General features: G+C 40.6%; 1 long non-coding RNA gene across 8 annotated transcripts in view; it reads right to left on the bottom strand.

The window, feature by feature from the left end:
- LOC137224064 (uncharacterized) overlaps positions 1-17261 on the bottom strand; it is a 273848-nt gene that overhangs the window by 139275 nt on the left and 117312 nt on the right. The gene's annotated exons all lie outside the window — the stretch shown is intronic.

Here is a 17261-nt window from a genome sequence, read left to right as displayed (position 1 = left end):
ATCGGCTGATTCCAAATCATCTCAGCCCTATTTCTTTTTTCTGGCTTTTAGCGTAGATGCTTTTCCAGCTAATAGCCTTGTGATACCATTCTGGAAATTAACCCTAAGTCTCCTGGTCAGAGAGAGGAGTGGAGTTCTGGAAGGCTTTTTGTCTTCTTGGTAAGAGAGTGTATACAGTTAATACCACCTGTCCTTTTTTTCTTACCCTATTCTTCTTTGCTTAACATCAACATGATGCCTGGAGGTGCAGCAGCCATTCTGTGACCATGAAGGAAGGGCGTGAGATAATAGGGAAAAAAAAATATATATGTGTGTGTGTGTGTGTATACACACACACACACACACACACACACACACACACACACACGTACCTGTTCCCAGTTCCTGGCACAGAACTCCTAAAACCCTTGTAATTTCTTAAGTGATAAGAGCACTAGGACCATCTTTTGTTCTAATATTTGGTCGTTGACCCCAGTTCCTGACACAGAGTTCCTAAATCCCTTTGGATCTCCTGGGTGTTAGCAGTGTCTTTTGTTCTAATGAGGTGCCTCTGAGTGGGCACCAGAAAGACCCAGCCACGATTAGAAGCTTGAAATTTTCAACCTTACCCCCTATTCTGCAGAGAGGGGAGAGGGGCTGGAAATGAAGTTTATAGTTGATTATGCCTATGCCATGAAACCTCCATAAAAATCCCCAAAATGTGGAGTTCAGAGAGGGTCCAGGTTGTGTGAACACATCATAGGAGAACAGCTCACCCGGGGGGGGCATGAAAGCTCGGCATCCCTTCCCACAGAACTTGCCTTACACGTCTCTTCCATCTGGGTGTTCATCTGTATCTTTTATCATATCACTTTACAATAAACTGGCAAACAGTAATAAACTGTTTTCCTCACTTCTGTGAGCCACTCTAGCAAATTAATGGAACCCAAGGAGGGCGTATTGGGAACTTCCAATCAACAGGCAATAGGTTGGAAGCACAAGTGACAACGTGGACTTGCCATTGGCATCTGAAGTGGGGGACAGAGGCAGTCTTGTAGGACTGAGCCCCTAATCTGTGGGATCGGACACTATCTCTGGGTAGATAGTGTCAGAACTGAGTTAAATTTGGGGACACCCAGCTAGGGTCACAGACATACTTGGTGTGGGGAAAAAGACCCCACACATCTGGTGTCAGAAGTGTGAATGTGATAGCAGTGTGAGAGTAAACGAGATAGGAGGAGTGTAGGTTTTCTAACACAAAAGGACAGAAGAATCACAGAGATGTCTCTCAACCAGCCCCATCAGCTTCCTTCCTTCAACCGTTCTCGATTTGTTAAGCAACTGCTCTTTTGGTGGTTATCGATAGCTGAGTTGAATTCCTAATGAATACACCTCTCCATTTTTGACATTCTTCTCAAGGAGAAGGGCTAAGAGAAGAAGAAAGAGAGAGAGATAGGGAATACAGTAATCAAGGTGCATATTATTTCTCTTGTCTCTTTGAGACGAAAGTTCCCAAATAGAAATCATGACTGACACTTTCTGTACAGCACCTTAATTATCGAGTTGAATAATCTATATAACACAAATGAATACAAGTCAGTGTCAATACCACATTATGGTGCTTTCAAAAAATCTAAACGCCCACATTGGGTAGATAGAAGGTACACTTTTTTTTTTTTTTTTTTTACTAAATAAAAGCTGTAGTATAAGCTACGGAATAAATCAGTTACACTCAAATAACAATGGCTAACATGTGCCATGCTCTGTTAAATCCTCTAATCTGCACAGCCACCCTATTACACAAGTAGTATTATTATCCCCATTTACAGATGAGAAAACTGAGGCATAGAACTGTTAGAAAATGATCCAACTAGTAAGCTAGGATTTGTATCCAGGCAGTCAAGCTCCAGTGTCTCTGCTCTTAAACACTCACTGTACTACCATATGTTTGTCACACAGACAGACATAATACATAATATACATTATATATATGAATGTATGTACATATAGACATACACATGGAGAGTGTATGTATATATTTATGCACATATATGAATATGTAAGCATATATATGTATGTGTGTGTGTATATATATATATATATATATATATATATACACACACACATACACATATATCTCTAAAGAGAGAGAACCTGAAAGAAATGCTTCTTAGAACCTGCACACAAGGAATACTTTTCCCCCCTCAGTTCTTCTCCATCTCCTGGGTATAACAGAAACCAGTATCAATAGCAAGACTTAACATATCACCTAATAAATTAGTCACAATCAGAATTCCCAAATAAACTATTCCTAGTACAGGTACTTTGCTTTCTTAAAAGACAGTTTTGGTGCACACACACACACACACATACAACTGAAGGCAACTAATGAAGTGAAGAAAACTATATTAGCATTTAAATCACAGATAAATGAATTGAAATCAACCTGCTAGTTATATCTAGATTGTATCAGACCTTTACATGTGAAAGGTCTGATCACATGAAAAACACTTGCTGTTGTAAAGACAAAAAATTGAGCTCATAGAGAAAAACTAATGTTTTCTTTGGGTGATTATAGGTGGGACCTTCCGAAGATTGTCTGTCCTAGTCTGCTACCTAGTGTGGAAACTGTACATTTCAATTCTCTGGTCAGGTTTTGTTTCCTCCTTCCAAGCCTCAGTGTTCATGCATATTTATTCAAAACACTGACAACGTTTGATTTTCTTCATCCACTTAAGGGAAACTCTAAATGTTTCAATATCCATGATACATTGCTAAGGGATGATGGAGGGCTGAGTCCCAAACAGAAGGACCAGAGATCCGGGAGCACAGCCTGCAGTCAGATAGTGGGTCTGTGCTTCATCCAAACCCAGGTTTCAGCCATCAAGCTGCACTAGCTTCACTTTTATTTATTTTTTTTATTTTTAAGTAAACATAGATTTCCAAACTAGGGCAGGAAATTTCCGCCTCACTAAGCTGCCTTGCATGCAGTTACTGAAGTGGGCACTGTCTGCCACCTTGTGCCCAAAAAGAAAAGATCACACCAGGCTATGGAATTTATTTCCGCATCTGCTACTCTCTCCAACCTCACTGTTTTAGATTTCTCAGCTTGTAAATATCTACCTTGATTTTGTAGCCCTAATTAAACTGTTCTTGGCAACTCCAGCCAGTCAAGATACCTGATCCTGTTTGATATAACATTCAGGTCAGTTGAAGAGCATTTACTGAAGGACCACATTTTACAAAACTACATGGGACCAGTCAGAATGGCCATCATCAAAAAATCTAGAAACAATAAATGCTGGAGAGGGTGTGGAGAAAAGGGAACACTCTTGCACTGCTGGTGGGAATGTGAATTGGTTCAGCCACTATGGAGAACAGTATGGAGGTTCCTTAAAAAACTACAAATAGAACTACCATATGACCCAGCAATCCCACTACTGGGCATATACCCTGAGAAAACCAAAATTCAAAAAGAGTCATGTACCAAAATGTTCATTGCAGCTCTATTTACAATAGCCTGGAGATGGAAACAACCTAAGTGCCCATCATCGGATGAATGGATAAAGAAGATGTGGCACATATATACAATGGAATATTACTCAGCCATAAAAAGAAACGAAATTGAGCTATTAGTAATGAGGTGGATAAACCCAGAGTCTGTCATACAGAGTGAAGTAAGTCAGAAAGAAAAAGACAAATACCGTATGCTAACACATATATATGGAATTTAAGAAAAAAAATGTCATGAAGAACCTAGGGGTAAAGCAGGAATAAAGACGCAGACCTCCTGGAGAACGGACTTGAGGTTATGGGGAGGGGGAAGGGTGAGCTGTGACAGGGCGAGAGAGAGTCATGGGCATATACACACTAACGAACGTAGTAAGGTAGATAGCTAGTGGGAAGCAGCCGCATGGCACAGGGATATTGGCTCGGTGCTTTGTGACAGCCTGGAGGGGTGGGATAGGGAGGGTGGGAGGGAGGGAGACGCAAGAGGGAAGACATATGGGAACATATGTATATGTATGACTGATTCACTTTGTTATAAAGCAGAAACTAACACACCATTGTAAAGCAATTATACCCCAATAAAGATGTTAAAAATAAATAAATAAATAAATGCCAAGACAACAGGAAAAAAAAAAAACTACATGGGGGTCAGAAGAAAAGAGATGCTCTTGGCTCTTATTAAGACTGTAATTTAGTCAAGAATAAAGGGATAGAAAAGATACAAGGCAGACTGTGGTAAGTTCAATAATAGAAACATAAAGTGATTATAGGGGTTCTGAGGAAAGAGATGAACTCTAGCTGAAGGAAAGAGCAAAGATTAGTAAAATCCATTTTCCTTGAGGTATTACGCATGCAGAAGGGCTGCTGACAGTGAGCTCTAATGGGCAAATGAGGGCTTGATAGTCAATGACTTTAAATTATACTATATATATTTTAGAGCTTAAGAAAGACTGGGTAGGGGGAGTTGGAAGGCAGAAGACTGGATGTAGGGACAACTTAAGGGCAACTGCTATAATCCATAAGAAACAACCCTGTCTCCTCACTCAGTCTTTTTATATATATATAAATTTATTTATTTACTTTTATTTATTTATTTTTGGCTGCATTGGGTCTTCGTTGATGCACATGAGCTTTCTCTAGTTGCAGCAAGCGGGGGATACTCTCTGTTACAGCGCGCGGGCTTCTCATCACACTGGCCTCTCTTGTTGCAGAGCATGGGCTCTAGGCACATGGGCTTCAGTAGTTGTGGCACACGGGCTCAGTAGTTGTGGATGTCTGGCTCTAGAGCGCAGGCTCAGTAGCTGTGGCACACAGGCTTAGTTGCTCCACAGCACGTGGGATCTTCCCGGACCAGGGCTCGAACACATGTCCCCTGAATTGGCAGGCAGATTCTTAACCACTACGCCACCAGGGAAGTCCCTCTCACTCAGTCTTATTAGGATCCATTTTCAACCAAGTAGACACTCAAGATGCATTAGTTTTTAAGACACTATGAAGCCTGCGTTTCAAAAACAACTTCAGGGGGCGCTTCAAGATGGCGGAGGAGTGAGACGTGGACATCACCTTCCTCCCCAGAAATACATCAGAAATACATCTACATGTGGAACAAGCCCTACAGAACACCTACTGAACGCTGGCAGAAGACCTCAGACCTCCCAAAAGGCAAGAAACCCCCCACGTAACTGGGTAGGGCAAAAGAAAAAAGAAAAAACAGAGACAAAAGAACAGGGATGGGACCTGCACCTCTGGGAGGGAGCCATGAAGGAGGAAAGGTTTCTACACACCACGAGCCCCTTCGCGGGCGGAGACTGCGGGTGGCAGAGGGGGGAGCTTGGAAGCCGCGGAGGAGAGCACAGCAACAGGGGTGCGGAGGGCAAAGCGGAGAGATTCCCGCACAGAGGATCGGTGCCGATCGGCACTCACCAGCCCGGGCGGGCGGGGCTGGGAGCTGAGGCTCGGGCTTTGGTCGGAGCGCAGGGAGAGGACTGGGGTTGGCAGCGTGAACACAGCCTGCAGGGGGTTAGTGCGCCACGGCTGGCCGGGAAGGAGTCCGGGGAAAAGTCTGGACCTGCCGAAGAGGCAAGAGACTTTTCCTTCCCTCTTTGTTTCCTGGTGCGAGAGGAGAGGGGATTAAGAGCGCTGCTTAAAGGAGCTCCAGAGACGGGCGCGAGCCGCGGCTAAAAGCGCGGACCCCAGAGACGGGCATGAGGCGCTAAGGCTGCTGCTGCCGCCACCAAGAAGCCTGTGTGCGAGCACAGGTCACTATCCACACCTCCCTTCCGGGGATCCTGTGCAGCCCACCACTGCCAGGGTCCCGGGATCCAGGGACAACTTCCCCGGGAGAACGCACGCCGGCCTCTGCCGGCGCAGGCTCGCCCCGCATCTGTACCCCTCCCTCTCCCCAGCCTGAGTGAGCCAGAGCCCCCAGAGCAGCTGCTCCTTTAACCCCGTCCTCTCTGAGCGAAGAACAGACGCCCTCCGGCGACCTACACGCAATGGTGGGTCCAAATCCAAAGCTGAGACCCAGGAGCTGTGCGAACAAAGAAGAGAAAGGGAAATCTCTCCCAGCCGCCTCAGAAGCAGCGGATTAAATCTCCACAATCAACTTGATGTACCTGCATCTGTGGAATACCTGAATAGACAACGAATCATCCCAAATAGCGGAGGTGGACTTCGAGAGCAAAGATATATATTTTTTTCCATTTTTCTCTTTTTCTGAGTGTGTACGTGTATGCTTCTGTGTGTGATTTTGTGTGTATAGCTTTGCTTTTAGCATTTGTCCTAGGGTTCTGTCCGTCTGTTTCTTTTTTTTAGTATAGTTTTTAGCACTTGTTATCATTGGTGGATTTGTTTTTTGGTTTGGTTGCTCTCTTCTTTCTTTCTTCTTTTTTTAATTACTTAAAAATTTTTTTCAATAATTATTTTTTATTTTAATAACTTTATTTCATTTTATCTTCTTTCTTTCTTTCGTTTTTTTCTCCCTTTTATTCTGAGCCGTGTGGATGACAGGCTCTTGGTACTCCAGCCAGGCGTCAGGGCTGTGCCTCTGGGGTGGCAGAACCAAGCTCAGGACATTGGTCCACAAGAGACCTCCCAGCTCCACGTAATATCAAAGAGCAGAAATCTCCCAGAGATCTCCATCTCAATGTCAAGACCCAGCTCCACTCAACGAACAGCAAGCTACAGTGCTGGACACCCTATGCCAAGCAACTAGCAAGACAGGAACACAACCCCACCCATTAGCAGAGAGGCTGCCTAAAATCATAATAAGGCCACAGACACCCCAAAACACACCACTGGATGCGGTCCTGCCCACCAGGAAGACAAGATCCAGCCTCAACCACCAAAACACAGGCACCAGTCCACTCCACCAGAAATCCTACAGAACCCACTGAACCAACCTTAGCCACTGGGGGCAGACACCATAAACAACGGGAACTACGAACCTGCAGCCTGCCAAAAGGAGACCCCAAACACAGTAAGCTAAGCAAAATGAGAAGACAGAGAAACACACAGCAGATGAAGGAGCAAGGTAAAAACCCAACAGACCTAACAAATGAAGAGGAAATAGGCAGTCTACCTGAAAAATAATTCAGAATAATGATAGTAAAGGTGATCTAAAATCTTGGAAGAGGAATGGAGAAAATACAAGAAACATTTTAAAAGGACCTAGAAGAACTAAAGAGCAAACAAACTGTGATGAACAACACAATAAATGAAATTAAAACTTCTCTAGAAGGGATCAACAGCAGAATAACTGAGGCAGAAGAACGGATAAGTGACCTGGAAGATAAAATAGTGGAAATAACAGCTGCAGAGCAGAATAAAGAAAGAAGAATGAAAAGAAGTGGGGACAGTCTCAGAGACCTCTGGGACAACATTAAACGCACCAACATTTGAATTATAGGGGTCCCAGAAGAAAAAGAAAGGGGCTGAGAAAATATTTGAAGAGATTATAATTGAAAACTTCCCTAACAAAGGAAAGGAAATAGTTAATCAACTCCAGGAAGCACAGAGAGTCCCATACAGGATAAATCCAAGTAGAAATATGCCAAGACACATATTAATCAAACTGTCAAAAATTAAATACAAAGAAAACATATTAAAAGCAGCAAGGGAAAACCAACAAATAACACACAAGGGAATCCCCATAAGGTTAACAGCTGATCTTTCAGCAGAAACTCTGCAAGCCAGAAGGGACTGGCAGGACATATTTAAAGTGATGAAGGAGAAAAACCTGCAACCAAGATTACTCTACCCAGCAAGGATCTCATTCAGATTTAATGGAGAAATAAAAACCTTACAGACAAGCAAAAGCTAAGAGAATTCAGCACCACCAAACCAGCTTTACAACAAATGCTAAAGGAACTTCTCTATGCAGGAAACACAAGAGAAGAAAAAGACCTACAATAACAAACCCAAAACAATTAAGAAAATGGTAATAGGGAAATACATATCAAAAATTACCTTAAATGTAAATGGATTAAATGCTCCAACCAAAAGACATAGACTGGCTGAATGGATACAAAAACAACACCCGTATATATGCTGTCTACAAGAGACCACTTCAGACCTAGGGACAGATACAGACTGAAAGTGAGGGGATGGAAAAAGATATTCCATGCAAATGGAAATCAAAAGAAAGCTGGAGTAGCAGTTCTCATATCAGACAAAATAGACTTTAAAGCAAAGACGATTACAAGAGACAAAGAAGGACGCTACATAATGATCAAGGGATCAATCCAAGAAGAAGACATAACAATTGTAAATATTTATGCACCCAACATAGGAGCACCTCAATACATAAGGCAAATACTAATAGCCATAAAAGGGGAAATCGACAGTAACACATTCATAGTAGGGGACTTTAACACCCCACTTTCACCCATGGACAGATCATCCAAAATGAAAATAAATAAGGAAACACAAGCTTTAAATGATACATTAAACAAGATGGACTTAATTGATATTTATAGGACATTCCATCCAAAAACAACAGAATACACTTTCTTCTCAAGTGCTCATGAAACATTCTCCAGGATAGATAATATCTTGGGTCACAAATCAAGCCTTGGTAAATTTAAGAAAATTGAAATCATACCAAGTATCTTTTCCGACCACAAAACTATGAGACTAGATATCAACTACAGGAAAAAAATCTGAAAAAATACAGATAAATGGAGGTTAAACAATACACTGCAGCAAAAGCAGTTCTAAGAGGGAAGTTTATAGCAATACAACCCTACCTTAAGAAACAAGAAATATCTCAAACAACCTTACATCTAAAGCAATTAGAGAAAGAAGAACAAAAAAACCCCAAAGTTAGCAGAAGGAAAGAAATCATAAAGATCAGAGAAGAAATAAATGAAAAAGAAATGGAGAAAACGATAGCAAAGATCAGTAAAACTAAAAGCTGGTTCTTTGAGAAGATAAACAAAATTGATACACCATTAGCCAGACTGATCAAGACAAAAAGGGAGAAGACTCAAATCAATAGAATTAGAAATGAAAAAGAAGTAAAACTGACACTGAAGAAATACAAAGGATCATGAGAGATTACGACAAGCAACTCTATGCCAATAAAATGGACAACCTGGAAGAAATGGACAAATTCTTAGAAATGCACAACCTTCTGAGACTGAATCAGGAAGAAATAGAAAATATGAACAAACCAATCACAAGCACTGAAATTGAAACTGTGATTAAAAATCTTCCAACAAACAAAAGCCCAGGACCACATGGCTTCACAGGCATATTCTATAAAACATTTAGAGAAGAGCCAACACCTATCCTTCTCAAACTCTTCGAAAATATAGCAGAGGAAGGAATACTTCCAAACTCATTCTACAAGGCCACCATCACCCTGATACCAAAACCAGACAAAGATGTCACAAAGAAAGAAAACTACAGGCCAATATCACTGATGAACATAGATGCAAAAATCCTAAACAAAATACTAGCAAACAGAATCCAACAGCACATTAAATGGATCATACACCATGATCAAGTGGGGTTTATCCCAGGAATGCAAGGATTCTTTAATATACGCCAATCAATCACTGTGATACACCATATTAACAACTTGAAGGAGAAAAACCATATGATCATCTCAATAGATGCAGAAAAAGCTTTCGACAAAATTCAACAGCCATTTATGATAAAAACCCTCCAGACAGTAGGCATAGAGGGAACTTATCTCAACATAATAAAGGCCATATATGACAAAGCCACAGCCAACATCGTCCTCAATGGTGAAAAACTGAAACCATTTCCACTAAGATCAGGAACAAGACAAGGTTGCCCACTCTCACCACTATTATTCAACATAGTTTTGGAATTTTTAGCCACAGCAATCAGAGAAGAAAAAGATATAAAAGGAATCCAAATCGGAAAAGAAGAAGTAAATCTGTCACTGTTTGCAGATGACATGATACTATACATAGAGAATCCTAAAAATGCTACCAGAAAACTACTAGAGCTAATCAATGAATTTGGTAAAGTAGCAGGATACAAAATTAATGCACAGAAATCTCTTGCATTCCTATACACTAATGATGAGAAATCTGAAAGTGAAATTAAGAAAACACTCCCATTTACCATTGCAACAAAAAGAATAAAATACCTAGGAATAAACCTACCTAAGGAGACAAAAGACCTGTATGCAGAAAACTATAAGACACTGATGAAAGAAATTAAAGATGATACAAACAGATGGAGAGATATACCACATTCCTGGATTGGAAGAATCAATATTGTGAAAATGACTACTACCCAAAGCAATCTACAGATTTAATGCAATCCCTATCAAACCACCACTGGCATTTTTCACAGAACTAGAAGAAAAAAATTCACAATTTGTATGGAAACACAAAAGACCTCGAATAGCCAAAGCAATCTTGAGAAAGAAAAATGGAGCTGGGGGAATCAGGTTCCCTGACTTCAGACTATACTACAAAGCTACAGCAATCAAGACAGTATGGTACTGGCACAAAAACAGAAATATAGATCAATGGAACAGGATAGAAGCCCAGAGATAAACCCACGCACATATGGTCACCTTATCTTTGATAAAGGAGGCAAGAATATACAGTGGGGAAAAGACAGCCTCTTCAATAAGTGGTGCTGGGAAAACTGGACAGCTACATGTAAAAGAATGAAATTAGAACCCTCCCTAACACCATACACAAAAATAAACTCAAAATGGATTAAAGACCTACATGTAAGGCCAGATACTATCAAACTCTTAGAGGAACACATAGGCAGAACACTCTATGACATAAATCACAGCAAGATCCTTTTTGACCCACCTCCTAGAGAAATGGAAATAAAAACAAAAATAAACAAGTGGGACCTAATGAAACTTAACAGTTTTGCATAGCAAAGGCAACCATAAACAAGGCGAAAAGACAACCCTCAGAATGGGAGAAAATATTTGCAAATGAAGCAACTGACAAAGGATTAATATCCAAAATATACAAGCAGCTCATGCAGCTCAATATCAAAAAATCAAACAACCCAATCCAAAAATGGGCAGAAGGCATTTCTCCAAAGAAGGTATACAGATTGCCAAGAAACACATGAAAGGAGTTCAACATCACTAAGCATTAGAGAAATACAAATCAAAACTACAATGAGGTATCACCTTACTCGGGGTCACAATGGCCATCATCAAAAAATCTACTAACGATAAATGCTGGAGAGGGTGTGGAGAAAAGGGAACACTCTTGCACTGTCGGTGGGAATGTAAATTGTTACAGCCACTATGGAGAATAGTATGGAGGTTACTTAAAAAACTAAAAATAGAATTACCATATTACCCAGCAATCCCACTACTGGGCATATACCTTGAGAAAACCATAATTCTAAGAGTCATGTACCACAGCGTTCATTGCAGCACTACTTACAATAGCCAGGACATGGAAGCAACCTAAATGTCCATCAACAGATGAATGGACAAAGAAGATGTGGCACATATATACAATGGAATATTACTCAGCCATAAAAAGAAACAAAATTGAGGTATTTGTAGTGAGGTGGATGGACCTAGAGTCTGTCACACAGAGTGAAGTAAGTCAGAAAGAGAAAAACAAATACCGTATGCTAACACTTATACATGGAATCTAAAAAAAAAAAAAAAAGTGGTACTGATGAACCTAGGGGCAGGACAGGAATAAAGACGCAGATGTAGGAAATGCACTTGAGGACACAGGGAGGGGGAAGGGTAGGCTGGGACTAAGTGAGAGAGTAGCACTGACATATATACACTACCAAATGTAAAATAGCTAGTGGGAAGCAGCCGCATAGCACAGGGAGATCAGCTCGGTGCTTTGCAACCACCTAGAGGGGTGGGATAGGAAGGGTGTGAGGGGGACACAAGAGGGAGGGTATATGGGGATATATGTATACATACAGCTTATTCACTTCATTATACAGCAGAAACTAACACAACACTGTAAAGCAATTATACTCCAAAAAAGATGTTAAAAAAAACCAAACACAAAACAAAACAAAAGAAACTATATAATCCCTGGGACTTCCCTGGCAGTCCAGCGGTTAAGACTTTGCCTCCCAATGCAGGGGGTGCAGGTTCCATCCCTGGTATGGAGTTAAGATCCCACATGCCTTGCAGCCAAAAAACCAAAACATAAAACAGAAGCAGTATTGTAACAAATTCAATAAAGACTTTAAAAAATGGTCCACCTCCAAAAAACCAAAAACAACTATGTAATCCCTGTAACACCACGTGTTGGAGAGTCAGAGTAAAGGCTCGTTTCCACTGGCTGCAGGGAGGCTTGGGGGTCCGAAGAGGCTTTCACAGTCATATTCTCCATCTTCACTGATCCCTCCAATCTCCCACCCCTTGTCATAAAACATGTGAGCCCAACTGAGGGACCCTCCCTGTAAGGGGCTGGCTCCTTTCACCAACCTAACACTGGACAGGGCACATAGGCGACTTTGTAGGAGAACACTGCAGACTCATGGATTATTGCTCGCAAATTCTACTAGCTGAAAATTCAAATAACAAGGGACAATCTCCCAGAACCCAAGCCTTTGGGAAACATAAAACAGCAAACACATCTCAAATCAGCCCTTTATGACCCTCTGCACTTTTGACTTTTGCTCCTTCGGTTCCTTCTTTGTTTCCTTGTCACACTTTCTGTTCTGTCTTTTACAGAGACATATGCTGTGGTCATATCCTGCTAGAATGACTGATTTGTACGTGACCTGATGGCTCACCACAGCTTGACAGCCACCAGATTACTTTCCACATTGGGGTGAATTGGGGAAACCCCACCCACAAACTGGGAAAATGTTCCGTTTTGCAAGAGCCTGTCTAAAGGTCTGTGTTTGAAAGACATCTTATAAACTCACTTTAAATCGTATTTTCATCATTTGCTGAGAGAGACAAGCCACAAGGCACAGTATCTCTTCATCACAGACTGAAAGCATCCCCACAGGGCCAGGTTAACACAGAGGAAGTTCTGGACTGTCCACTAACCTAGAGAAGAACTAGGAGACTGATTTGAGGGTCACTGGAAAGATACCAGCTCGTGATTTCAAACTTTGATTTGCATCAAAATCACTCGAGGAACCCGTTAAAAATGAAAATCCCTGGACCCCGTTCATGGCCTTGTATCACAACTTTTACTGCCTCTACTCACTAATGCAGTGTTTCTGAGATCAGTTCCAGACCACCTACATCAGAATCACTTCTTTCCTAGAAATAACAGCTGGCTTTCTGCACATAATACACCTGGGGTGTCAGCATACAGAGAATAGAGCGCCCATAGAATTTCAATGTTTGGATTTACTGTTATTTTTTAGCCAAACTTTACTGATGAACACTGAAGCAGTTTTTTGTTAATCAGTATTAAAACCAGTGTTATAATAAACATCTTTGATTGTGTATCTTTGTATTCAGTAGCAGGGTAAACTCTAGCCATGTTAAGCCTATCTTAAGTTTCAGGTACAAAGGTGCAACACCAAGCTGCATGTTGCTGAAACCAAGCTGTTAGAGCAAGTACGTAAATACTGCACTTCAAATAAATTTGCCTCTGTGACACTTCATCCCACACACAGTATGTCCCCAGGGAAGTTAATTCCGAACACTGGTGGTAGACTAGGTCCAGTAGAGTCATCTGAAGATCTTTAAAATAGAGCAGAACCCCTAGAGCCCCACCTCAAAGATTCTGATTTCGGCTTCAGGTAGGTCCTGGAAATCAAAAGTTTAGGAAAACTTCCAGGTAATACTAATGCACAGCCAGGTTCGACATCACTGCCGTGGGACCCATGTTCAAGAGCTAAAATCGAACAGCAGAAAACAGTCACTAGGTGGCAACCTCGATCACTTTTTTGTTTTTAACACAAAATGAAGCAGAGCACTTGAGTCTTTTTCCTTCTCATTCATGATTAAATTCGGACACAATATTTCCATATAGGAAATTAATTTTTTTTAATACACAAGCAGGTGCCTCTCTTTTATGATGCTCATATCCCATTACTTTTGAACTCCATAATCAAAAACAAGGGCTCTTTTGTTTGAATAATAGTCCCCCTAGAAACTAACTCCAGCTTTTATTGGCACACATTTCTCCTGTAAAACCCTGAATTTCCTGTTTCCTAAGATAATAGCTGGAATTTGTCTTAACTGGAAATACCTCTTTTCTTTCGCACTGTCTGAATCTCATTAAAGCTGGAGACCAGCTGTGCTCAGTTTGGTGAGGATTAAACCCCCATGACATGAATGCTCTGCCATTCTTTTTCTAACTTGGCCTAAAGACGTACCTAGATTCTTGGAAGGAACCTTAGAGGTCATCTAGTCCAATGGGCACCTAAAGCAGATCACTTTCTTTCATCCCTAACAGCTGGTCATTTTGCCACTGCTTAAACACTTACATTGACAGGGAACATACTACCTTGCACTTCTGGTTCTAGACAGAATAATTCATTTTTTTCTACCTGACATCTTTCAAATTAAACCTTTTTCAATGACCTTTCGTGTGACCTGTCACCATGCTGGTCATCTTCAATCAGTTGGGCACCACGTCCACAAATCACCTACACCTCTCAGCACACAGTGTGGCAGTTACCTCCCGTACCCTGGCTACTAACTCCTGTTAATATAGTCTAGGATTGTGTTAGATTCCTTGGCACCTACAAAATGCCTCTGCCAGTGCTTGGCCCCAATTACAGGCTGACTTAATATCGGTTTCCTTTGCTTCTTATTTAATTTCTAATTATATAAGTGCTACCCTCCTTCTGTTTTTGTTTGCTTGTTGCTTACTCCATAAGAACCAATATTAGACCAGCTCTGCCCTTTATACCATATTATATAATTTATTTTCAGAAACAAAATTCCTAATGTAATATTTTATAATACAATTTTATCAAGGTTTTCTGGACCTTGATTTTATGATCCTAGGTATTAACTATCACTCCCAGTTTTTTGAGATGCAAATATATCATTACCTTTAGGCATTCATCGCAGCTATCTGTAAGAATTTTGAACAGGGTGGAGGCTAGGACAGTGCCCTGTTGCATGATGATGTTGGCTCGCCTGTGCCCTTCAGCATTTCCTAGTCTATAAGATCAGTAATACTATTAAAATCAGAATAGTACAAACAAAACTACACAAAAATGTGATAATGTAGATTTAAAGAAAAATAATATTCCCTCTCACCAGTCCTTTCATACATCATACTGGAAGTCCTTACTAATGCCATAAGGCAACGAAGTGGGGGAAAGGTATACATATTGGGAAGGAAGACATAAAACTGTTTTTCTTCACAGGTGACATGATTATCTGTATAGAAAACCCAAAAGAATCAACAACAACAAAAAAACCCCTGGAACTAATAAGTGATGATAGAAAGGTTGTAGGATTCAAGTTAATATACAAAAATTAATCACTTTCCTGTATACCAACAATGAACAAGTGGAATCTGAAATTTAATACCATTTAGTACATGCTAAAATTAAACATTTAGTATAAATCTAACAATATATGTACAAGATCTGCATGAGAAAAACTCTAAAACTCTGATGAAAGAAATCAAAAAAGAAGTAAATAAAAGGAGAAATATCCCATGTTCATGAAAAGGAAGACTCAATATTGTCAAGATGCCAGTTCTTCCCAACTTGATCTATCTATATCTATATATATCTATATATATATATATTTTTTTTTTTTTTGCAGTACGCAGGCCTCTCACTGTTGTGGCCTCTCCCGTTGCGGAGCACAGGCTCCGGACACACAGGCTCAGCGGCCATGGCTCACGGGCCCAGCTGTTCCACGGCATGTGGGATCTTCCCAGACTGAGGCACGAACCCGTGTCCTCTGCATCGGCAGGCGGACTCTCAACCACTGCGCCACCAGGGAAGCCCCCAACTTGATCTATAGATTCAATGCAATCTCAATCAAAATCATACCGTTATTTTATGAATATTGACACACTGATCCAAAAGGTTACATGGAGAGGCAAAAGACCCAGAATAGTGAACACAGTACTGAAGAAGGACAAAGCTGGAGGACTGACCACCACCTGACTTCAAGACTTACTAAAAGCTACAGTAGTGAAGACAGTGTGGTATTGGCAAAAGACTAGACAAATAGATCAATGGAACAGAATAGAGCGCCCAGAAATAGACCCACATAAATATAGTCAACTGATCTTTGACAAAGGAACAAAAACAAAGCAGTGTAACAAAGATAGTCTCTTCAACAAATGGTGCTGGAAAACAGAACATCCACATATGCCAAAAAATTGAATCTAGACCCAGACTTTACACCCTTCACAAAAATTAACTCGAAATGGATCATAGACCTAAATACAAAATGCAAAACTATAAAACTCCTAGAATATCACATAAGAGAAAACCTAGATGACCTTGGGTATAGCAATGACTTTTTAGATACAACATCAAAGACACAATCCATGAAAGAAATAATCAATAAGCTAGACCATTAAAATTAAAAACTTCTGGTATGTGAAAGACAATGTCAAGAGAATTAGAAGACAAGCCACAGACAGAGAAAATATTTGCAAAAGACACATCTAAAAAAGGACTGTTATCCAAAATATACAAAAAACTCTTAAAATTCAACATAAGAAAACAAATGACCTAACTAAAAAATGGATCAAAGACCTTAACAGATGTGCAACCAAAGAAGACACACAAATGGCAAATAAGCATATGAAAAGATGCTCCACACCATATGTCATCAGGAAATGCAAATTAAAACAATGAGATACCAGCACACACCAGCACACATTAGAATGGCCAAAGTCCAGAACACTGACAACACCAACCCAGCCAGGATGTGGAGCAACAGGAACTCTTATATATTGCTGATGGGAATGCAATGTGGTACAGCCACTTTGGAAGACAGTTTGGCAAGATCTTACAAAACTAAACATACTCTTATCGTATGATCCAGCAATCACTCCCCTTGAAATTTACCCACAGAATTTGAAAACACGTCTACACAAAAACCTGCACATGGATGTTTATAGCAGTTTTATTTATAATTGCCCAAACTGGGAAGCAACCAAGATGTCCTTCAGTAAGTGACCGGATAAATACAAGGTGATACAACCAGACAGTGGAATATTATTCAGCACTAAAAAGAAATGAGCTCTCAAGCCATAAAAAAGATATGAAGGAAACTTAAGTTCATATTACTAAGTGAAAGAAGTCAATCTGCAAAGGCTAGGTACTGTATGACCCCAACTATATGACATTCTAGAAAAGGCAAAACTATGGAAGCAATA

Source organism: Pseudorca crassidens, chromosome 4 (assembly GCF_039906515.1).
Source record: "Pseudorca crassidens isolate mPseCra1 chromosome 4, mPseCra1.hap1, whole genome shotgun sequence".
Classification (NCBI taxonomy): domain Eukaryota; kingdom Metazoa; phylum Chordata; class Mammalia; order Artiodactyla; family Delphinidae; genus Pseudorca; species Pseudorca crassidens.
This window is presented reverse-complemented; position numbering and strand designations above follow the sequence as displayed.